The 24034-nt window shown below is 46.4% G+C and overlaps 1 protein-coding gene across 6 annotated transcripts in view; it reads left to right on the forward strand.

The window, feature by feature from the left end:
* The window catches only part of ADSL (adenylosuccinate lyase), a 663305-nt gene that overhangs the window by 35042 nt on the left and 604229 nt on the right, over window positions 1–24034 (forward strand). The window lies entirely within an intron of this gene.

The following is a 24034-nucleotide window of genomic DNA, read 5'->3' on the forward strand; positions in this document are numbered from 1 at the left end:
CTACTCAGGCCTCTACAACATTACCCTACAGCCACTACAATTTGTGAGTCCATGTGCTATGGCAGAACCACTCACTACAGCCACAAGGGGGAATACGTATTGCACCTGACCATCTACAACATGGGTACTCACTGTTCCACACCAGAGGTAGACCACCATTGTTGATATCTGACTATACCCACCTTTCCCTGGCCATCCATATCCCATCCCCACCCCCAGGCAAGGTTGTCACTGCAAACAAACTGTATTTATCAAAAGCAGACTTTACACTTGTGAAGACTGGGGTTGAAGACTTCAAAGGACCCATGCTGGGGGAGTATACAGGCCACTCTGCATAATTCTTGACAATTGCATTCTATGAGCATGTGGAAGGTTTGCATTGGTCATGCTATCCCAAATATACCCATGACTGCTGCACAACAGGACACCTGTCAGATGTACACCAGCCATATATGAGCTGTCCAACAGACAGAGTGAGCTAATACATTGCAGAGCAGTAGCCCACAGAGGGAGGACATTCTCTGAACAGTACCGGCATGACACTTCAGTCCCTCATAATCATCACGACACAGTGTTGACAGTGAAATTGTCCAGACAATGCAGTTAAGGCTCCCCTCAGTCTGTTATTGACGCCCACTTACTGTTAGAGGTCCTCAGCAGCCCTCTTCCAGCACACACCAACAACATGGCTGTGGCTTAGCAAATTCAAACCCTGGGATCTCCACTGTGTCCCTGCTTGACAGAGGCACAACACACTAGCCTCACAATGGTGCCTTATGTGACCTACTTTACAGTGGCACAGTAGCCTACTGTACTGGGGAGGCAGACGCCAAGCACACTCTGGCTGAGCTGTCATTCCCTAGGGCAAACAGCCTAGTGTTGACCTCTACACCCATATGTTTAATTGTCAAATGCACATTATTTGTTGCTGATAGACTGTTTGCAGGTCTTTATTGCCATAGCATTCCCTGTTTGTATGAACAACTTGTGTATCTGTGGAAGATGTTTGCATATGGGCGGGATCCACTATATCACGTATGTCTCTGTAGTTATTTAACTGTGTGCACTGGGCAGATTGCTGTAATGTGGTTGGTTCATGGAATAACACGTACAAATACCAGATATGTGTGGCCAACTGCTAAACTGAGATTTGGCCTAAGTGTGTGAGCATGCCCAGTTCAGCCTTCCCATGGCATGTTGTCTGACATGTCTCATTTATCAAAGTGTGCGAGCATGCCTAGTGTGAGCTTTCCATATGTTGAACTCTGCAGCCCACCACATTTGTGGATGAGTGTGAACTTCAACAAATATCTCCCGTTTATGGTTGTGTGTTGTGTGTCATGTTGTGTAGTTACTGTCCAACTGCTTTGTGTATGAACACAACAGGGATTATACTGTGCCTGCAGGGTTTGCATGGGATACTTTGCATACAGTTGTCAACATCCTTTCATACTGACCTAACACTGTAGTACCGTATAGTGTACTGGTTCAGTACTTTCACTGTGGTGGACAGTATCTTGGGCTTTAGTCCTATCACTGCTTTACAGTTCCATAGTGAGCACAACAGCCTGGTTAGGGCCAGTTGTGTACATCTGACCATGTTGCATTATGTTCAGATATGAACTACTTAAACCAGGCTTGTCCAACATTGGTAGTGTATTCCACAACATAGGTGTACATTTGCAAACACTAGCGATGTGCCTTAGGCCATTTCTAATGATAGTCGGAGAGTGTGTTTGTCCTTCGACACACATTGTAAGTGGAGTTTGCCATGACATATGCCATGGTTAGTATACTGTGCCTCCATCTACCTGTGACATAACAGTGATACCCAGGGTAAACCTACCATCTCCCATCCACTCATCAAGATTCCTCTTGAGGAGAATCGATGAGTGACTCCATGGATAACCTGTACTGGGAGTTTACTCATGAGTGGGGGTGGCTTCTGTGTTATAGATCATGCAGTACAGCTTGTCCTATGTATGTCAGTGCTGGGGTTCAGGTCTCTCATGTGCATAGCTCACTGCCATTCAGATTGTACAAGGTGCAGCATGTTTATTGATTCCAGCTTGGACATGGCTTTATACATCAGGCACAGCTTGCCTCTGGGTGGGCAGTATGGCAGTGTGTGTAGCTGCAGTTTGTTTAATCAGGCAACATATAGCATCTGTTCAAGCTCTTTGATACTCCTGGTGAGGTACTGTTGGGGACTTTACAGTTGATGGAGGTGTCTGCTGAGGTACATCCCACAGGGGCTATTGTAGTCAATTGTAACGCTGATGAAGGATGACTGCAGAGCCACAATGACCTCCCCTTATCTAGATCTGACAACCTTTATGATTAGGTGGGTATATGGTATGTTTCTGTAAACAGTACAGCCACATGTTTGTCCAATGCAGGATATCTATCACCTTGTGTCCCCAGGTCTCTCATTACATGTTAAGTATGTAATGGGTTAACACCTATGTGGTAATTGGTGGGCACTTACTGTATATCCATGGGGGTTGACTATACACTTTTCTGCAATTAGCTTGCTGACATGGCTATGGCACCAGTTGTTTGTTTCTATTCTATGTGGCCCTTTTGTGGGATGCTTGTGTCAGCTGGAGGGTCAGATATGGTGGGCAGTTTGTAGTCCTCTGCAAACATGTTCAGACACAGTCCTTCCATGTTGGCCTGTACCTATGGGACATATATACCAAACGAGGGAGGTCCCAGGACCAAGCCTTGTGGGATGCCAGTTATATCTGTTTTGTAGTCTGACATGGCTGCAGCATGTCTGACCATGTCAGTTCTGTCCTTGGTCTGGTTTGCAACCCCTCTACTGACATAGGGGTTTATATTAAAGCTGGTGAGCATATCTATAATGAACACATAGGGTATTGTATGGAAGCCTTTGCAAGGTCCAGCTACGCTGTGTGGACCACATTGCCCTCATCAATTACCTTAATGACTGTTTCAAATGAGTCAAACATGTTTAGGGGCAGGATCTGCACTTAAGAAAGCCACACTGGGTAGGGTCCGTTGTCAGTAGGTCCCCAATATCTTTGTCTGCAGTACATGCTGATCCTTTCCATAGCTGTGCAGACCAAGCTTCTCAGGATTCTGGGGTGAAAGTTTTCAGTATCCATTCAGGCAACACCTTTGTTGAGATCGACCACTGTTGTTGTACACTGCTCTTTGGGTACATATCCTGTGGTAAGGCTGACATTGAGCAGTAGTGTGATTTGGCATTCCATTCTTCTTGGAGTCCATGTTGGACTCCGCCCAGGACACCATCTCATACCATTGCTGCTGTGTGTTTTGCTTTGTAGATGCTGGCTGTTACCTCAGCATCTGCAATGTCAGGGGGCCAGCAGTCTGCTGAGATAGATATTTTGCATTCTGTGAGGGGGGGTTTGCACTGCGCCTGTCAGGATGTATGTTGGCAATATGTGTGTGTGTTTGGTATGTTGTTTGTAATATTTGTGTGATTCAGAGCATATCTGTGAATTCCCAACACTGTTCCTACCATCAGTTGAGGAAGCCTTGGGATTATCCTTAGTGTCCTGTACAATTTGTATCTTCATAGGTTCATAGGTTCATACTAGGCTATCCACCCTAGGGCATTTGTAAGCCTAGCCAGAGTGTGTGTGGCTTTCGCCACCCCTTGCTATGTGAATATTATGGCCATTTATGATTTGCTTTGCTGTGCCTCTGTCTGGACGTGACACAGTGAAGACCCCTAGTGTAAATCTACGATCATCCATCCACTTGGCAAGATTCCTGTTGAAGAGTGTCAGTGAGGGGCTCTGCCTAACATGGAGTGGGATTCTGTTCCAGGGTGTGGGGAGCCTCTGGGTTATGTATCTGTCCCTCCATCACATCCTATTTCATTATGTGTTGAGGTTGACATCTCTCACTCTCACAGCTCCGATGGCTTTGAGTTTTCTGGGGTGGAGCATGTCCATTACTCCTATGTTGGACATGGCCTTGTACAACAGACATACAATGCCTCTGTGTAGGCAGTATGTGACTGCATTCAGCTGGGGTGTCTACAGCCAGGCAGCATATGACATATATTTGAGACCCTTTATCCTCTTGGTGAGGTACCTTTGAGGTCTTTCTAACTGCTGCAGGTGTCAGGTAAGGTACATCCCAAATGAGGCATTGTACTAGATTATGGGTCTGATAAGAGAACAGTATAGGGACACAATGACCTCTGTTGACGTAGATGTGAATCCTTTCATGAAACGGTGTGCAATATCGACAGTCTTCCTAGCCACATTGGCAATCTGAGTGTCACATAACAGGTTACTGTCCACTTGTGTCCCTAGGTCCCTGATTACTCCTTCCATACATAATGGTTTAACACCTATGTGGTAATTTGTGAGTACCTTGTTTGGTATTTGGTGGGACATTCATACTGTCCAGTGTCTTCAGGATGGCTGGGTGGGGTTCCTGTGTGTGTGTGGTCTGTAGCATGCTACAGACTGTACAGCAGTCTTGCCTACGGTTAGTTGCACATGGGTGGACTCCAATGCCTTGTGCATTGTCATTTACCTGGACGTATGGGTGTCTGTGCTGAATATGGATACTCACCCTCCTTTTATGTTTTGTTCCAGGTTTTGGGGCCATAACGCATGATATGTGGTATAACCTGGTAGTGCTGGTGTGCTGTCAGGAGGCTTGCAGCAGGTTTCTGTCACTGCACAGACATCGATGTTCTCCATACTGGGGGGGGGGGCTCGGGAGCATGCATATTGAGGTTTACACATCTGGCATTGGTCAGCATTACCCTTGTGTTTCTTTCCACTTATGTTTTCTAGGGTGGTGGGTTAGTCTTTTCAGCCTTGCATACGAAAGGCTCTATGGAGGTGGCAAAAGCCTTGTCCAATATCCAGACGCCCAGGGGTAACAAGTGCAAGCCATCCCTGGAACAGCTGCGTGGCTTGTCAAGCATGACATCCCAAGCAGACAGACATTGGATCCCCTTGGAATGACACCAGTAATTGTGCCACTTGTTATAACTGATCATTCTGTGTTTGTACTGTGGCATCATTCTTGGTGAGGGTAGGATGCTGCAAACGGTCAGTGTTATACCGGCCTGGACTACATAATCGGAGAGCTCATCTATGTCTCTTCTCATGTAGTCCAGGGAGGTACATCTCAGGTCATTCACACCAGCATGGACTATGACTGCATCATATTTCTACTTGCTTTGGGGTGACCTGCATACTTGTGTTATGTGGTGTATTGTAGCAGCCTACAGGCAGCTTACTGTACCCTTTCCCTTGTTCAGTCTGGTGTGCGGGACAGCAGCGTGTCTCACTATGGAGTCACCTATTACAACTGTATCAGGCATGTTGTTTCTCCTTTTGGCCTGTGACTGTTTGGCACACCAGCTTTGTGTACTGTGTGTTGCATGTGCTATGTTTAGACGTTGTTTGATTTGGTGTCTGCTTTGGAGGCCTCTGTTGGTGTGGTGTGTGTGTAATTCGGGCCTCCGGGAATGTTTTTCTGTGTTTATGTCTTCGGTTTGCAGTTGTCCTAGGTCTACGTGGGACTGGGTTTGTGGTGTGTGTGGTTACCTTCTCCTCCTGACTAGTTTTGGGAGTACTGAGTTGAGGGAGCTCAGCCTCCAGTTTGGATAAATGGTTGCATCTCTCACATATATTTGTATTTCTTGGGGGGAGTTGAGGGTTGTCTGTGTACCTGGGGAAGGTGTAACATTACCTCAAGATTCACAGATTCAACTTGTTGTAGCTGGCCTTAGTGGATTGTATGTGTGGACATATTTTATTGCCATACTACTGATCAGTGATTACTTCTTTTTTTATGTTTGCTCTATCATGTAGTAGCTTCCTCATTCTCTTGCATGATTTGGTAATGGCTGGAGTCCACCATGCCAGATGCCTGTGTGTATGGCATTGTGTCTTGTTTTAATTTAGGATTGCATAATCCAAGCATTCCTGGCAGTGTTCATGGAATGCCTGTATAACAAGTTCTGAGGTGTGGCCCATATTTTTGCACCTGCACAGGGCCTTTAATGGATTCCACATCAGTTTGGAGGAGTGCAACTTTTGCTTTACACATGTTTTTCTGGCCAGGGACTGTGGTCAGGATGTGTATATCCAGTGTGATTACTCTATGGTCTGGTCTTACCAGTGAGCAATACAATTCTCAACTTGCCATCCAGTACCCATGTTGCTGATTATCACATCCAGTATGCTTACCCCTCTTGTGGGAGTAGTATGTTGTTCCTGGGCATTTTGGTTTATGGATTCTATGAACTCTTGTTGTACAGTGTTGGAGGTAGTATAATGCTCCCAGTCTATGTCTAGGTATTTTCAGTCACCCAATATAATGTGGTTTGGAGGACTTGATATATTCATGTATTCCAACATAGGCCAGGTGCAGTTCCTGGTGTTGTGACGGTAGTCTGTAGCAGGCTATAAACTGGGAGGCAGTTTTACCCACTGTTACTTGACCATGGCTAGTCCATGCTGCTTCTTGTTGTGGTACCAACATGGGGGTGTGGTTATCCTTGACAATTATTGCTAGTCACCCTCCTTTTGTAGCTTGTTCCATGTTTTGAGGCTGTACAGCACAGTATGAGGTGTAACCTGGTAGTGTTAGGGTGCTGTTGTGAGCCTTGACCCAGTTTTCTGTTACAGCACAGATATCAACATTCTCCATACTGGGTGAGTTTAGACTGCATGCATCTTGCTGTTTAGACTTCTGGCATTGGGTAGCATTACATCTAGGTTCTTATCCCTTCTGATACCTATGGAGGTAGGTGTGTGTTTTGAGCCTTACCTATTCAGGGCACGCTGTGGGTAACCACCTTTGCCAGTATCCATACGGCCTGCACTGATAGGTGCATGCCAGTCCTAGCAGGTGGAGCATCATGTCATGCTCAGCATGTCATCCCAGGCTGGCACACATTGGATCCCCTTTGACTAACTGCAATACTTCAGCCAATTATTGCAATTGATCATCTCATTGTCATATTGTGGCATGATGCTTGGTGAGGATAGGATGTTAGTCACGGTCCTCAGGTATGCATATAGTACATGGTGTTACATTACTTAACACATGGCATTCATGCCTCAGGTGGTGCTGCAGGGCTGCCTCTGTCGGATGCACATATTACACTCCCTGTACATGTTTGTGAGCAGGTCATGTCATTTTAGGCATCCCTGTTATTATTTGAGTGAGTCAGAGGGGGTATCATTCCCAGGGTTCCTACTGAGCCAGTGTATGTGCTATGCGTTGCCTCTTTGCCAAAGCCAGGGCATACTGGGCACGCCTCCTTCTGCCTACTGGGGCAGGCTCAGGTTGTTCCTCCTCCGAGTCACGCTCTGCCTGTGATGGCCTTGGCAATGGTGGGGGGCTGTTTGTCCCAGCCCTATGCTGGTCCTGCTGCAGCTGTTTTCGCAAGATCATATTACGTAGCATAGCACATACCATGACAATTTGGGTACATGTAATTGATGTGTACTGCAATGCTCCAGCAGATGTGTCCAGACACCGGAACCGTGATTTGAGCAGCCCAAACACACGCTCTATTACATTACGTGTTTGTGCGTGTGCCTCATTATGGCGCTCCTGTTCAGGTATGTGTGCATTTCTGATGGGTGTCATCAGCCACGGCTCCAGTGCATAACCTGCATCCCCTACTAGGTGTCTGTGTGGGATGTCCCCATTGGCAAATGTCTGGTACAGCTGCATCAAATGCCAGATGTGGGAATCATGGTAGCTCCCAGGGCAGCCAGCACACACACACATTCATTATTATGCCCTGGGCATCACACACGACCTGGCAGTTGATGGAGGGGAAGCCCTTGCGGTTAATGTAGGCCCTTCCCCGCTCACCGGCTGGTGCTTTGATGCGTATGTGCGTGCAGTCTATTGCACCAACTACTTCAGGGTATTCTGCTATTTGCTGGAAAAGACGCATACTGCTGGCCAATACCTCACGGGCATTGGGGAAATATACATGATCACCGACATGTGCTGACATGGTATCCAGGAACTGGTGCAGTACCCTGGAGGCTGATGCCTGTGATATCCCCATCATATCACCAGTTGGTCTTTGGAAGGTACCTGTTGCTAGTATTCTTAGGCCAACACATACCTTGGTTTCCACTGGGATGGGTTTCCCTCTGTTAGTTCTGTGTGTGAGGCGTGGCCTGCACAGCTCAACTATTTGCTGCAGGAGGTTTCTGTCCACTCTATAGCGCTCTACTATCTCCAGCTCATGTAACCCGTGGTAGGTGACCCTGGGCCTGTACACTCTTCTCAGTCTCCTCACTGTGGGTTGTCTGGCACCATCTGCATTGTCACCACCCTCAGCAAGTCGCCTATGTCTCATTATGACAGCTATGGCAGCCCCTAACATTTCTGCTCTGAGTTCAGCTTTTTCAGTTTTCACTTCCAATAGCTTACTCCAGTCTTGCAGTGTCTCTTGAGAGAAACATCCTGCACTGCTGTTTGCAGAGTTTTAAGTGCTGGGCTGGGCTACTATTCTGCCTGTGTAATTGCCTGCTTCCAATTGTTTTCACCTGCTAGCTCCAGCAGTATTCCCTGCTAGCTTCCTACGAATTCTGTTGCTTCCTTTTTCCTTTGTTTCCTCAGGGGGGAGCAGCGTGCATACCAGCAGAAACACGCTCACAGTGGCTTACATGCGCGCACACATGCTTACACGGTTCAGAATCTGCTTATTCTGGTTAAAACGCGCGCACACCCGCGCAAACAGTGTTACAAGTCTGCCAACAGGCTCTACCATGCTCAGTCTGCCCTAAACGCACACACACCAGCGCAAACCGTGTTAAACATCTGCCAACACGCTCAGTCTGCCTTACATACGCGCATACTGTCTTACTCGCGCTTCATGGCGCGCACACATGCGCATGCACGCCCAGCAAGAAACTTTGGTATAGGCAACAGTGTACACCTTCCATTTCTTGACTTTCCCATGCTTATGTTGTGGCACTCCTCTTTCCATGATGTGTCTGACATCTGTCATGTAACACTGACCTCCAATGAACTGCATTTCTTTCTGCCATTCCCCCTATGATGTCACCTATCTCCTACTCTGTTCCTCCCCCTTATGTAACTCTTACACTACTCAGAATGTGCTCATTTCCTATGTGACAGTGGAATTCAGTATCCTAACCCTTATTTGCATCAGATTGCCTACTAATGCTTAGTTACATGTCTTAGACTCAGCTTCCCCCCTTAGCAACCACTAAACGGTGGCCATGTTGTTTTTGGTCTGCTGGTCCCTGCATTTTAAATGCATGTATTGCATAAAACCCACATTTGTGGGTTTATAACCTTCATTTTTATGTTTTATACAGCGCATCGCCGAAAAAAATTATTTATTTCTCATATTTGCATCGGGGTACCTTGCCAATGGCCACATATTTGGCCATCGGCATGCTGCCTGACACATATGCACCCTTTATTTGGAGCTGACATGGCTCCATTGTGTTTTTTGCAGAAACGTACTCAGTTGTCAACCGAGTACATTTCTGCAGCTAAAACGGCTCTTACATGGGCTGCTTTGGGCTTCCTGGATCGCTAATCTACCTCATTTGCATGCTATTCGGCTGCAAGTGAGGTGATTAGCATATCCACGCCCACTCCGTGTAAGAGACTTTTTAGCTGGTCTCTTACACGGACTTTAGGGCTGTTACTGGATCGCGAAGGCTGCATGGAGTCTTACACTACTCTTAGACTCCGTGCAAGCCTTCGTGAATCCTGCCCAATGTATGCATGTTGCACAAAAGCTGGAACTAGATGTTTAACAAAAAGCTGTTATACATAAGAAGTGGGAATAATAACATGTTCATCATGTTTCACTGTTGCAGTCATTACTCATGGGTTATCCTGCTGGCAGGCTACCTGCAGTCTGCCAGAATTCCAAAGTCTAGGTCTGGCATCGGTTGCTGTTGCCTCTTCCCTGACGTCAGTGCACCAGGGGTATAGAAGATGCAGCCGACGCCATTTTCTCCAGTCTTTTCTTGCCGCGCGGTGCCCGAAGCAAAAGCAGTTCGCAAGTGCCGGCCGGCCAACTCCTGAGATTTTCAAATCTGAATTTCAGAACCGAAGTCTTCATTAAAGCTAAGTACCCCGTTGGGGAAACTTTTTTCTTGCTCCAGACCGATGTCAGAAAAAGTTAACAATTGTATTTCTTGTGGGAAGCAAATACCTCATAAGGATTTTCACTCTTACTGTATTCCTTGCCTAGACCCTGATCACAATGTTGCTAGCTGTCGGTTTTGTGCTAGATTCAACCAACGCACTATCAAGTGGAGATTCGATTTTGCATTTCATTACTTTGGCCGAAGATTTAATTATATAATGCTGGCGGAACAGCCAACAACCGGAGTTTACATAAAACGCAAGGGCAAGGACAAGGATAGGCATCCGAGGTCCAAAACCGACGACAAAGCCTCTTCTAGGCCAGTCGCTGGTTTGCCGGTTCTCAGTGAGGTGCTTTCGCAGCCCCTGGTGCCCGCTACCTCAGAGCCACAGGCCACTATCAACTCCCACGTGAAGCCGACTGGGCCTCTGGAAACTCAAGGTATTGAACACTCGGAAATCAATCCCTCAGATGGGTCCGGAGCCGCTGAGCAGGCATCGGCTTCTGAGGGTGTCTTCAGACCTATACAACTATATGTTAAGCCATCTTCAGCTTCAAAGATTAAAGCAGCTCTAAAGACAAAGAAACAAGTACAGCATTCTCCCATTTAGACTTCCATGCCTAAAAAACAGATGCTCAAAATGGCTGAAGACCTAATTACTTTGATCAGGGGCTCCCATCCCCCTCCTGATAAGAGGCCTAGGCAAGAGACAGAGTATGATTCTTCTGATCAGGTATCTATTTCCTCTGATTCCTCTTCTGAACAGGATTACTCCATGCTTCCCTATGAGGATTCTGATGGTGAAGAATACATTCCTTCAGCCTCTCCTCCTGAGGACTATTCTTTTGGGGAAACACTGCATACTATGAGGGAGCATTTCCACTAGGAGAGCCAAGATTATTCTGAGTCTAAGAAAAGGCTCAGAGACTTCCTGCTTTTTCCTCAGCATAGACCCTTTGCTATTCCACCTATTCTAGACATTGTAGATGATTTATTGTCAGAGTCCGGACTGTCCCCTGACTCTCTACCCCCTGCAACTGCTAAGCCAGACCGATACCTCAGGGTCCTGGATACTCATAAGTTCCTATATAAAAAACCCGCTGCTGACCCAGAAACTATTTCTCAGGGTCCCAAGGGGGTTAAAGCTTCCACTGCAAAAAACCCTGTCCCCTCTGATAGGGATTCTAGGGCTCTAGACAGATGGGGAAAAAAATTTACACTTCCGCCACCCTGGCTGTAAGGGTTTTAAATTGTCAATTTCATATGCTTAAATATCAGCAATATTTAATGTCACGACTTAAACAGAAAATGTTGACAAATACTGAATGTTCAGAGAACAAGGAATTGCAGGATTTATTGCATGCAACTGAACATGTGGGAAAGCATACTTTGCAATGTGGTTATGATTCACTGGAGGCCTCTTGCAGAGCCGCTGTTACAGGTTCTGTTATTAGAAGGCATGCTTGGTTAAAGGAACAAAATCTGCCTGATCATGTTAAAGCAAAATTATTAGATGCACCATTACAGCATGATACTTTCTTTGGTACTAAAACAGAAGAGGCGTCCCAGAGGCAGATCTCAGCCCCCAGGCTCACACAGGCCTAAACAACACCTCCAAAAGCAGAGAAGACAAATCACAGCCTTACAGGAAACAGTCCCAATGACTTTCCTCTACCAGTTCTAAGCAGTTTTCTTTTGACAGCCCCCTTAGGGGGAAAACTAGCACTTTTTTCTTCAAATTGGCAAATGGTTACCCAAGACAAATGGGTTCTGAAAATAGTGTCCCAAGGCTACAGTTCCACTTTCACACCCTACCAAGGTCAAAGGGCATGCCAGACCTGCCACACAATCAATGGGCAGAGGCACAAAAGCAAATTACAGCCTTCATGGACATGAGGGCCATTCAGCTAGTACCACAACAAGAGCAGGGGCAAGGATTTTACTCCAGACTTTTTCTAGTACCCAGGAAGGACAAAACCTGGAGACCAATTATGGACCTGTCTATACTAAATACATTTCTGGAAGTTCCAAAATTCAAAATGTTGACTCTTCAGCAGCTACTGTCCATGCTGGGCAAGAGGGCTTGGCTCATAACTTTGGACTTAAAGGAGGCATACCTGCATGTCCCAGTCAGACAATCTTGCAGAAGATACCTCAGATTCATAGCTGGCTCAATGCATTACCAATTATCTGCACTGCCCTTTGGCTTATCTACTGCGCCCAGGGTCTTTACAAAATGCCTGGCACCAGTAATTGCGTTTTGCAGACGAAAAGGAATTCAAATATATCCCTACTTGGACGACTGCCTAATTCAAGCAGAGAACAAAGGCACTCTTCTAAAGCATCTGGCATTTGTAAAAAGATTACTAATTTCCCTAGGGTACACAGTAAACGAAAAGAAATCAAAACTAGTGCCCTCTCGAGAGATAATATTCCTGGGTGCAAGCTTAAATACAACTGCGCAGATGGCTTATCTCACGCCAGACGAGCAAAAACAACAGACTACTTACTTTAAGAAATTGGCAACAAAAACCCACTTATCTGCAAGGAAAATCCTGCAGGCCTTGGGTTTCATGGCATCCTGCATTCTACTAATTCCATATGCCAGACTGCATATGAGGAAACTACAATGGTATCTTAAAAGTGTTTGGACTCAGCATTGCCACAGCCTGGAGACAGTAATTGCACTCATTCCCTGCCTACAACAGGAGTTTCAATAGTGGGCAGAAGCCTGTCACCACAACAAGGGTCTGCCATTTAATTTACGCACAGCCAGACAGACACTGACAACGGATGCATCAGATTATGCCTGGTGGGGCCCATATGGCAGGAAAATGTATTCAGGGCACATGGCCTGCAAACCAGATGCATCTTCACATCAATCAAAAAGAGATGTTAGCTGTTCAAAATGCCTGACAGCTTTCAAGGACCTGCTTCATCCGGGACAATTACTGATAAGGACGGACAGCACTATGGTCATGTGGTACATAAACGAGCAAGGAGGTACTCATTCCTACCCCCTCTGCAGACAAGCAATGACCTTATGGGACACGGCATTGGCTTTTCAAGTTCACCTGCAAGCACAATTCCTGCCAGGAAAAACAAACACTGGCAGACGAACTAAGCAGAAACCTCATGGATCCCCACGAATGGAAACTGGATTCACAAGTCTTTAGGATGATAATAAGGAAATGGGGATGCCCAGACATAGATCTGTTTGCCTCCCCTCACAACTGTCAATTGCAGAGATTTTGCACAAGGATTTACCACAAGCAAGCATCGAAAGTGGACGCCCTATCATTCAGCTGGAAAAATCTAACAGTATATGCTTTTCCCCCACTGCCTCTCCTTCCCAGAGTACTTCTAAAGGTCAGACAAGAGAAGACAAAAATGATTCTTATTGCACCAGACTGGCCTCGCCAGCACTGGTACCCAATCCTAAAGAGCTTGTCTCAAGGTCCAGCATGGATATTGCCTCAAACTTGTCACTTGCTGACCCAACAAAACAATCCGATCCTGCACAGCCAACTCAGGACCTTAAATCTGGCAGCATGGTGGATAATGTAGCCATTCAGAAAACTCCTCTTTCAAAAGCTGTTATGGATGTTATCTTGGAGACCAGGAGGCCCAGTACCAGAAAATCTTATGCAGAAAAATGGAAGAGATTCTGTGCTTGGAACCAGGAACAAGGCATTGACACGTCTATACCAAATATTCCTCAGCTTTTACAATACCTAACTGAGATGCTGAACAAAGGCCTTTCTTTCTCATCAATTGATTCATGCCTCTGCCATTTCTGCACATTACAATACGGAACCACCTATCTTTTCTCATCCTTTAATAAGGCAGTACCTCAGAGGGGCCAAAAACATTAGGCCTCCAAGGAGAGCACCAATTCAGCCTGGGATCTCAATTATGTTTTGGAAGAACTCACACTGCCTCCTTTCGAACCAGCATCAACAGCGGATATTAAATTCTTATCCTGGGAAACAGCTCTGCTCCTAGCCATAACCTCTGCAAGGCGAGTCTCTGAGTTACAAGCACTCATGGCTGTGGAACCTTTCATCATTTTTTCATCCAGACAGGGTGTCTCTGAGGATAAACCCTACATTTATGCCTAAGGTGGTGTCCAGTGTAGCCCTCAATCAAACCATTCACTTGCCTACCTTTTACCCAAATCCACAGAACAAGGGTGAGAAAATTCTGCACTCTCTGGACATACACAAGCAGTTACACTTCTACTTGGACAGAATTAAAGCTTTCAGAAAGACTGAACAACATTTAGTGTCATATGCTGCAGAATCACAAGGAAAGACTATCTCAAAACAAACTATTTCTAAATGGATAGGCTATTGCATCCGTGTCTGCTATTCTCAACATGGCAAATCAGTGCCTAAGGGCATTAGGCCACATTCCACCAGAGCAGCAGCCACTTAAGCAGCCTTCCTCAGAGTACCAACCAAAGAAATCTTAGAGGCTGCAACTTGGAGTTCAGTGCACACCTTTACAAAGCACTACCTCTTGCCCCTCTACTCTTAAGTCCAGAGCAGGCTTCGCCACTGCAGTTCTGCAAGGCCTCATAGCCTCTCCTAATCCTATTTTAGCCCAGCCACCCATTCTCAGCTTTGGGATTCTACTCAAGAGTAATGACTGCAAAAGTGGAACACGATGAACATAGTACAGTTGTCTACCTACCATAAATGTAGATGTTCGAGTGTATTCACTGTTGCAGTCCAGGTTACCCACCCACCATCCCCCTTCTCTTTGCTAGGACTTATCTGCACCTCTCTATTCTATACAACCTTTTTGGTGTATTTGCTTGTAGATGAAGGAAATGTTATTTTTGTGCATGCATTTCTTATAGGCATATTTTTCAGCCTACCTATTTGGGTTACCTGACACTGGGGCAAGAAAAACTGAAGAAAATGGCGTTGGCTACATGTTTTATACCCCTGGTGCACTGACGTCAGGGAAGAGGCGATAGCAACTGACGCCGGATCTAGACTTTGGAATTCTGTCCGACTGCGGGTAGCCTGCCAGCAGGATAACCCAAGAGTAATGACTGCAACAGTGAATATACTCAACATCTACATTTATGGTAGATACACAACTGTACTTTTTTAATACAGTGGAGCTTTCTGTAATGTCTTTAAATGTCAGTGGTCTCACAGATGAATACAAAAAAAGAGTAGTGAACTGTATTAAAAAATGTAGGGTGCAAGTAGACTTGGAAAGAACTGAACAAGTGAAATTGATAAAGAAAAGTTTCCAGGATAGTTATTCAGTGGAATACTTGCTGAAAAAGTTAAAGAGGAATACTTTAATTGCAAGAGGAGCTCCAATAGTGATAGAAGAAGATACAACAATGGTAAATTTGTAGTACTAGGAGGCTACTGACAAGGGGGGAGGAGGATTACTCTGGCATGTATTTATATTTCTCCAAAAACTGCTATAATGGTGTTTAAGAAAATTCTGGGAGAAATAATCGGCTTTCAGCAAGGAATATTACTTATAGATGGGGACTGGAATTTGATTTCCAACAATGAGGATGTGTTGTGGGGGGGGGGGGGGCAGAAGGGAAAATATAACAAAGGAGGGTAGATTTTTTTAAAAACGTTTATGAAGATATTTGGCATGGAAGATGTGAATTCAGTACTAGGAATTTGGAAGGAATTTACTTATTCCCCAAAACATAAAAACTGGGGTAGGTTATATAGAATTTACATTTCACAGGAACATGTGCATTTAATTTAAGGTCTTGTTACGCACCCAATAACTATTTCCGATCATGCGCCAATAATAACTAAAATAAAAGCACAGGGTAAAGAAATAAAAATAAGACACTGGTACTTTCCCACCTGTTTGTTGAAAAGAGAGGAATTTAAGGAATGGGTAGTGAAAATTATTCAGGAGCTAATAGAGAAGACAGAAATTCCTTCTGAAAATAAATATAGCTAAGGAATGGGATAAAATTAAGGTGGAGTTTAAAAACTAGGTGAAATGAAAGGGAGATGTGGTTAAGAAGTAACAAGAATTATTTAGAGGGACAACCAATGTTAAGGCATTGCAAAATACGGGGAGCCTCACAGAACAAGGAGGACCAACTGCCAAATTCTAAACAGAATATAAGGCATTGATAGCTGTTAAGCAAATGTTTTTTTTTGGTAACTGTAGAGCACACAAACTGTTCGCATGACTCTGGCAGCAGAAAGTACTAAGGGCTGTCACCAAGCTTAAGGAGCCGATAACAAGAAAGGTAACAAGAAATCCTGTAGAAATATTAGAAATATTTTGAAAAATTCTATGAAACTCTGTGTAAAGCAAAGAAATATGGAAATCATGAAAAGGTACAAATGGAAATATTTGTGAAAGACCCCCCCCACCCCACCAGGGCAGCCCAACACAAGGCCAATATACAAAAGCCTAACGATCTTGTATGCGCCATACATCCCATTTATGCTCCCCACACAAACCTAAAAGGGTAGTGCGGGTGCAACTACCCAGAACTGAATAGCTCCAGAAGAGAACAGTCTCCATAAGAAAAAGGAGTCCATGCACATCCAGAAGGAAAAATGCAAAAGGAAAAGGGGCGACCCTCAGCCAGAAGGGAATCTAATACAAAAAAAAAACAGAACCAACGGGGGGCTTGGAGGGAGGGAATACTGCAACAGTGACGAGAAGGGCATCTACTGTTATGGTAAGATTTTGCACAACTGTACTATGTCCTTCTATATCACTGTTGCAGTATTCTAAACGGAAGAGAGAGTAAAAAAGCTCAGGGAACAAAATGGGAGGTGGAAGGCTGAGAAGAGCCCTCAACAAACCCATATAAAATGGTTTCAGCAAAATCTGCTCTGGTAGTAGAAACTGTATCCAACTTATAATGCTTAGTAAAGGTATGCACTGAAGACCAAGTAGCTGCTTCAAGGATGGAATTGGTGTCCAGTCCCTTGAAGAAGGCAGCAGAGGCAACAGCCCTAGTGGAATGAGCTCTAACACAAGTAGACAGAGATTTTGCCATGGAAAAAGTAAAACAAAAGGAAATGGTCTCAGATTTCCAGGAGGAGATGGTGTGCTTAGAAACCGCCAAACCCAATGTCCTGGGATGAAAGGATTGCGTTTGACCTGGCGGCTAATAGTCCTGGGTAGTTGAGTCCTTACTTTCTTTTTATGCCATACATTTTGTGCAGGAAGCATAAGTGTGGTGTACGGCACACACAAGATCATTAGGCTTTTGTATACTGGCAGAGTGTCGGGCTGCCCTCGGTGATAGATCCCTTCTGTTTAGAATACTACAGCAGTGATATAGGAGGACATCAAAAATGTCAAGACCACAGGACCATGACACCCAGAGGGAACAGATGTAACTTGGCAAAGTTTGCCCCCCCCCCCCCCATAACAGTAAGAGGCAGAGACTGGTCCATTTAGTACAGCAGTAAGATGGCATCACATGACAGTTGGGTCCTGCAAATATGAAAACCTGTGGTATGGACAACTTTTTTGAAAACTAACTTTCTAGACATTCCACCTGTCCCCAAGGATCAAGTCCGTCTTCTCTTCCATCTTGTTAAGACTTATCTCAGAGAGCCATATAAAGGATGCCAAAAAATTAGTCTGTATGCAGACATTTTTTGCTACCAAGAAAATAAAGCAATTTTTGGCCCATTTTGGTCCTGTCAAAACTGAATAGTTTTCTGAAGGTTGCAAAGTTCAGAATGATAATCTTGCAGTAACTTCTGTATCTGAAGTAGGAGATTCATTTGTCTGCAACCTGTGGGTTATGGATCCGATATCGGATCCGAACCGGCATAGTTTTCCAGCTATGGATCCAAGCTCTCAGCTCCTCCCCTCACCCATAATGCCCTGCTCTACCCTCATGACCTCAGATCTCATGGTGACTGGATTTGTTTCTCAAGCTCAAGCTAAGTGCTAGTTTAAGTGTTAAATTTCAGAATTTTAAAGTTTTATTGATTTTTGTGTGAAAGTGTAGGTTTCCCTTTGATATTTTTCCTTTTTAGAGTTGTTATCCCCTCCCTGTTGGCGAGTGTGTGTGTGTTGGGCCTGTGAGTGTATTTTTGTTGTTTAGTTACTTTAGTTTGGTAACTACTTTGTTTGGGATGGCAGACCAACCCAAATCTATATTTTCTAAATGCTCGAGTGTGGCCATAAGCTTTCCCAGCTGATGGCCACACTCGGTGTGTTAGATGCCTGGGGTTGAACACCTCACATCTGGATGTTCCATTTGTGCAGGGTTCAACCCCAGGGCATTGAAGGAGCTTGTTTTGGCGGGCCTTTACCGCCGGACTCGTCCGCGAGTAACCGTTTCGCGGTTATTCCTCTGGCACCCCCTCCTCCTCCTGGGACTCAACCTCCCGCTTGGTTCGAGGAGAGGGATGCTAAGAAAGGGACCCGGAGGAGCACCATAAGCGGCGGGCCGAGACCTGCCCGCCAGCTGGTCGGCTCCATTCTCGGTCTCCTCCTTCTCTGCTCCGGTCTCCTGTGTGTTTTTCACCGGACCTGAGGAGGAGGAGACCCGATCTCCGCCGAGGCTATCGAGGAGGCACTCCAAGCCTACCTCGGTAGCCTCGCCGAGATCCACGATAGTCTTTTCGATGCTGATCTGGACCGATGATGAGAAGGTTCATCCAGGCCCAGATGCAGATGGGAGTGTTTACACCCTTTTTCAAACCTTCTCCTTCTCCGACCGCTATCCGGGCCATCTGTGTCGGATCCACTGATGTAGTGGAGAGGGCCCTGTTGAGGGTCTCCGACCCCGCACTTGTTCCTCTGCACTGGGCCAGGCTTCCACCATCCGCCCTTGGGACAGCCCGCCCCAAGCTGCCCCAATTGCTGAACAAGTTGCTGCAGGAGTCCTCTGACAGCCCCCCAGAGGATGTTCGCAAGCATGTGCAAAGGAGGCACAGTCTCTCACGGAAGACACGGACTTGAGGAAGGGAAGGGCTCCCACGGTCACCCCGAGGATGTCTCATTTGGAGACCTCATGGAAATGCTCATAGGGGTGGTCTGCCCCCAAGTCTTCCTCGGACGAGTCTGTGTTCTTGGAGGCATTTGAAGCGGGCCCGCCTACCTCTTGGGTCCTCCTGCCGCCCCTGGTGGACCTCATTACCAACAGGGCGTGGAAGGAACCGACACCGTGGAGCCAATTCCTAAGAGGCCCGATAGGATCCTCAGCCCACCGTCCGACCGTGCCCATTGGAGTAAGGCCTCGTAGATGCCATGTTGACGCCACCAAGAGGGAACTTGCTCAGGAGAGTCCTCAGTCCATCCCCGAGCAAGGAGTCTCGATGATGGACCCCGCTGGGGAAGCGGATGTTTAGTTCAGCGACCTTCTCGCAAGGGCGCTGAACTACCTGGCACACGCCATTAGGATGCAGCGAGATCTCATTAAAGAATACGCTGCATCTCCCCCAGAGTCCATGTCAGAGGAGGACAGGGTGCTGCACTCCACCCGCATGGCCACTCTTAGATCAGTTACTAATACCTCTATGCGCTACTCTCCCACGCCACGGAAGGCCAGGCCTAGTCACTCGACGTCAGGCCTGGCTCCGTCACTGCGATTTTTCTGAGCCCTTCAAAGCGTCATTTGCGAATGCCCCCTTTGATGGTTCTGCCCTTTGGCAAAAAACCGTCACAAAACCCTGACCCACCCAGACGAAAGGGACGGAAGACGCTGTCTGCCGCCGAATCCGCTTCTCTGCACCCCAGAGGCCCTATTCTTGGAACCAAAAGGTCAGAAGAAGATGTGGTTCGAAGTCGCAGCAGTCCCAGCCTGCTCCGGACAGCCAGTCCTTCCGTGGCAGAGGAGGCGCCGCCTAGAGGCAGAGGGGCTCCCAGAAACTGGTCCAGTCTCTGAACGGCCCGCAGCAACCCTGAGGGTTGCCCGGCTGCTCCACTCTGGAGGCAGTCGGGACGCTGGGCACCTAGCGCATGGGAGTCCATAACATCAGACCGCTGGGTTCTCCAAATCATATCCAGAGGATACCGCATCCCTTTCTTCACTTTCCAAAGTTGAAGTCCCTCCCAGACATTCCACCCGGTCAACGGGAGGCCTTTGGCAGAAATTGGCCATCTGCTAAAGAAAAGAGCCATCCAGCCCGCCCCCAGACCAGATCGGATCAGGGTTCTACTCCAGGTTCTTTTAGTGCCAACGAAGACGGTTGAACTAAGACCAATTCTAGACCTTTCTCTTGAATCTGGCAGTCCCCAAGGAAAATCTCATCGAATGGTCACTCTGCAATCTATTCCCCCTTTGGGAGAAAATCACTGGATGTGCTCGATAGACCTCAAAGATGCATACTACCACATCCTGATGGACAGGCGCCCAGGAGGTTCCTCCGCTTCCGCTGGGAGCCAGTCACTACCAGTTCTCCTTCCCTTTGGTCTCACCACAGCCCCCAGGGTGTTCACCAAAGTATTAGCAGTGGTAGCGGCCCACCTGAGGCTTCAGGGGTGCAGGTCTTTCCTACCTGGACGACTGGCTTCACCCAACAAGGCATCTACTATTATTGGCGAGACTCCTTTCTCCATCTTGCTCCCTTTCTGGGCATTACAATAAATACAAAGAAATCCAACCTGGCGCCCACACAGCTCTTAGATTTTATAGGGGCCAGGCTAGACACAAGGAGTTTACGAGCCTTCCTCACTGCGGACAGAGTTCAAAATCTGCAGCTCCAGGTGCGGCCATTCTCCACTCAAGTTCTTTTCCCGCGGAGTTGGTCCTGAGGGCTCTAGGGTCCATGGCGCCTGCTATAGCACTTCTCCCTCTTGCCAGGCTCAATATGCATCCTACAGTGGACTCTCTTAGTACAGTGGTCATACCTTGCTCTCCTATGCATCATCCCATTGCGATCAGCAAGGCTTGCAGCGGTCCCTCCTGTGGTGGCTTCACTCTCCAGATCTCCACGGGGCAGCCCTCGCCACGGTGACCACGGACGCCTCCCTCGGGGTGGGGCATTTTATGGCCGGACCGCCCAAGGCACGTGGAACGATGCAGAGACCTTACTGCATATCAACGTTCTAGAGATGAGAGCAGTGCTCTTAGCTAAGCTAGCACTTCAGGACTTTCTTCCTTGGGAACAATTGCGATTCAATCGACAACATGTCTGTGGTCTGGTACATCAACAAGCAAGGGGAACAAGGTCTTGTCGAAGCTATGAGAGTTTGGGAATGGGCAATCTCCAGCAACGGCTTTCTAATAGCAACGCATTCGGTTGGTCCAACATCCTGGCGGACAAACTCAGTCGCACCATTCTGACCCCTTACGAGTGGTCTCTCAATTTTCAAAGTAGCGAACGCATATTCGCACGGTGGGGAACTCCTTCATGCGATCTTTTGCCTCTCCTCAAACACCAAGTGCGACAGTTTTTTCGCTTGATACCCTCCAGGAGGTTCTCCAAGAGACGCCTGGTGCATGCTTGGCCACCGGTCTTCTCTACGGTTATGCACCCTTGCCTCTGAGCCTCCAAGTTCTTCAGAAAGCCTCTCGGTGGGTTGCAGAATGATTCTCATTGCGCTTTGGCCTCAACAGATCTGGTTCCCTCTAAGGTCTCACTGTGAATCCTCCTGATTCTAGATCCCATTCGATCTGATATCCCATCCATCCTGCATACCCTCCGAATCTGGACAACCTGAAGCTGACCGCTTGGCTGCTCCAGTTCCACTCTTGATCAGGACTCCCGTATTTCACACCTGTTAAGGCAATTCTGGTGGCAGCTCATAAACCGTCCACTAGAAAGTCTACCGCAGCAAGTGGAAACGGTTTTCTTTGTGGGCGGAGCTGCAAGGCCTGAATCCCTTCACGGTTCCTCCCCTTAGTGCTTGACTTTCTAGCCACTCTCTTTAACGATGGTGCCAGCAGTTCCACAGTCAAAGTACAACTGGCGGCAATTTCTCATTATCACATTGGCCATGACTCTAATCCTCTTATGTCAGCCAAGTTGTGTAAAATTTTCCTTAAAGGTACTTTTCTTCTCAGGCCCCTGTAAAACAGCGGTTCCTCCTTGGGACCTCTCTTTGTCTCCAGGCCTTGACCCTTTCGAACCAGCACGGTGGATCTCAAAATTTTGTCTTACAAGACAGCCTTTTTGGTAGCCATTACCTCGGCCAAGAGAGTTTCAGAGCTTCAAGCATTATCAGCTAAACCTCCTTACTTGGTATTTCATCCGGACCGTGTTTACCTCAGGACCAACCCGTCCTTTCTTCCTAAAGTTGCTTCTGAAGCAAACATTAATCAGTCAATTAACCTCCCTGTTTTCTTCCCTAAATATGAAAACAAAGGTGAATACAAGCTTCACTCATTAGATGTCCACAGGCAACTTAGATTTTATCTAACAGAACGGCTGGTCATAGGCAATCCGACCAGTTTATTTCTTTGCTAAATTTAATTTGGGCAAGCCAATTTCTAAAGTTTCTCTGTCTGCTGGATTTCACAGTGCATCTTATTGGCTTATCAAGCTTCAGGAAGGCCTCACCGAGGGTGTACATGCCCATTCAACCCGGTCAGTATCTACCTCGGCAGCCTTCAAGGCTAGGATTCCTCTAGATGATATTTGTGCAGCAGCCACGGGCTTCATCTCATACTTTTATCTCCCACTATAAGTTGGATCTTGCATCTAGGGGTAGAGCATCATTTTCGAATATCCTTCCATGATGGCCGCCAAGATTCAGGTAGCTGGGGACTCTCCCACAGGTTGCAGACAAATGAATCTCCTACTTCAGATTTAGAAGTTATGTACTCACCATAACGTTCCATCTGAGTAGGTGTATTCATTTGTCTGCAACCATCCCACCCTCCTATCCCCCTGGCCTTTCAGTTTCCTGCATATTATCTGTTACCCTTTTCAGGGTGTTGTTGCTGTTGGCAAACTCGATCTGAGGTCATGAGGGTAGAGAAGGGCATTATGGGTGAGGGGAGGAGCTGAGAGCTTGGATCCATAGCTGGAAAACCATGCCGGTTCGGATCCGATATCGGATCCATAACCCACAGGTTGCAGACAAATGAATACACCTACTCAGATGGAACGTTATGGTGAGTGCATAACTTCTAATTTTACTCCTCTTACAAGATTTCATAGGAACCTTTTAGATCCAGGGTGATTCTCTACATTCCCATAGCCAGCACAGAAGGATGATTCCTCAAGTTCAAAGCAGAGGATTTCTTCAGCCAGTTCACTTCCTTTTCCTTTGTCTTGTCTGTTGCACCCAGGGTCTTTAAAAAAAAAAAGTCTGATTCCAGCAGTTGCATTTTGCAGAACCATTGGCATTCACATTTAGCCACACACACACAAACAATTGCCTCATCTAAGCACATCCCTGTAGGAGAATCCAGAAGAGTCTTGACTTTACTGTGCATTTCTTGCAGTTTCTAAGCCTCTCTTTAATTTCCCAAAGTGCAGTATCTTTAAGAATGCATTGTCGAGTGCCCGATTACTTTCAGCTGTATCTGATTGATTGTTAGACCTCTAACTCTGCTTGCTATATGTTTGAAATAGACGATCCTCTGTTAGTTCTTGTTATATGTGTACGTTTGTTGAGGGAGTTGTGAAAGGAATCTCCACATTCTAGAACTGGCCGTTGATTTTCCAAGGCGAAATCAGAAGTCAGCTTCACTTCCCCATTGCCCTTGATTGCTTGCTTACTATGAACTAGTGGCAGGTATTGTGCTGTTCACAGAAATAAGGCTTTATTAGACAGTTTTTCTTCCTGTTCTTTTCTTTTTTTCTCTGCACCCCATTTTGCATTTTCCTGCTTTGTATAAATGTATCCCTCCTGTCAAGAGAGCAAAATTGAAGTTCTCAATTTGTTGTAGCCCAGAACAATTTTTGTATGTGCCCTACTTTCATTTTATATCTCCAAGCACATTATTGAGTATGTCCCCTTGG

This window comes from Protopterus annectens, chromosome 1.part0, assembly GCF_019279795.1.
Source record: "Protopterus annectens isolate FY-2018-M chromosome 1.part0, PAN1.0, whole genome shotgun sequence".
In the NCBI taxonomy this organism is placed as follows: Eukaryota; Metazoa; Chordata; order Ceratodontiformes; family Protopteridae; genus Protopterus; species Protopterus annectens.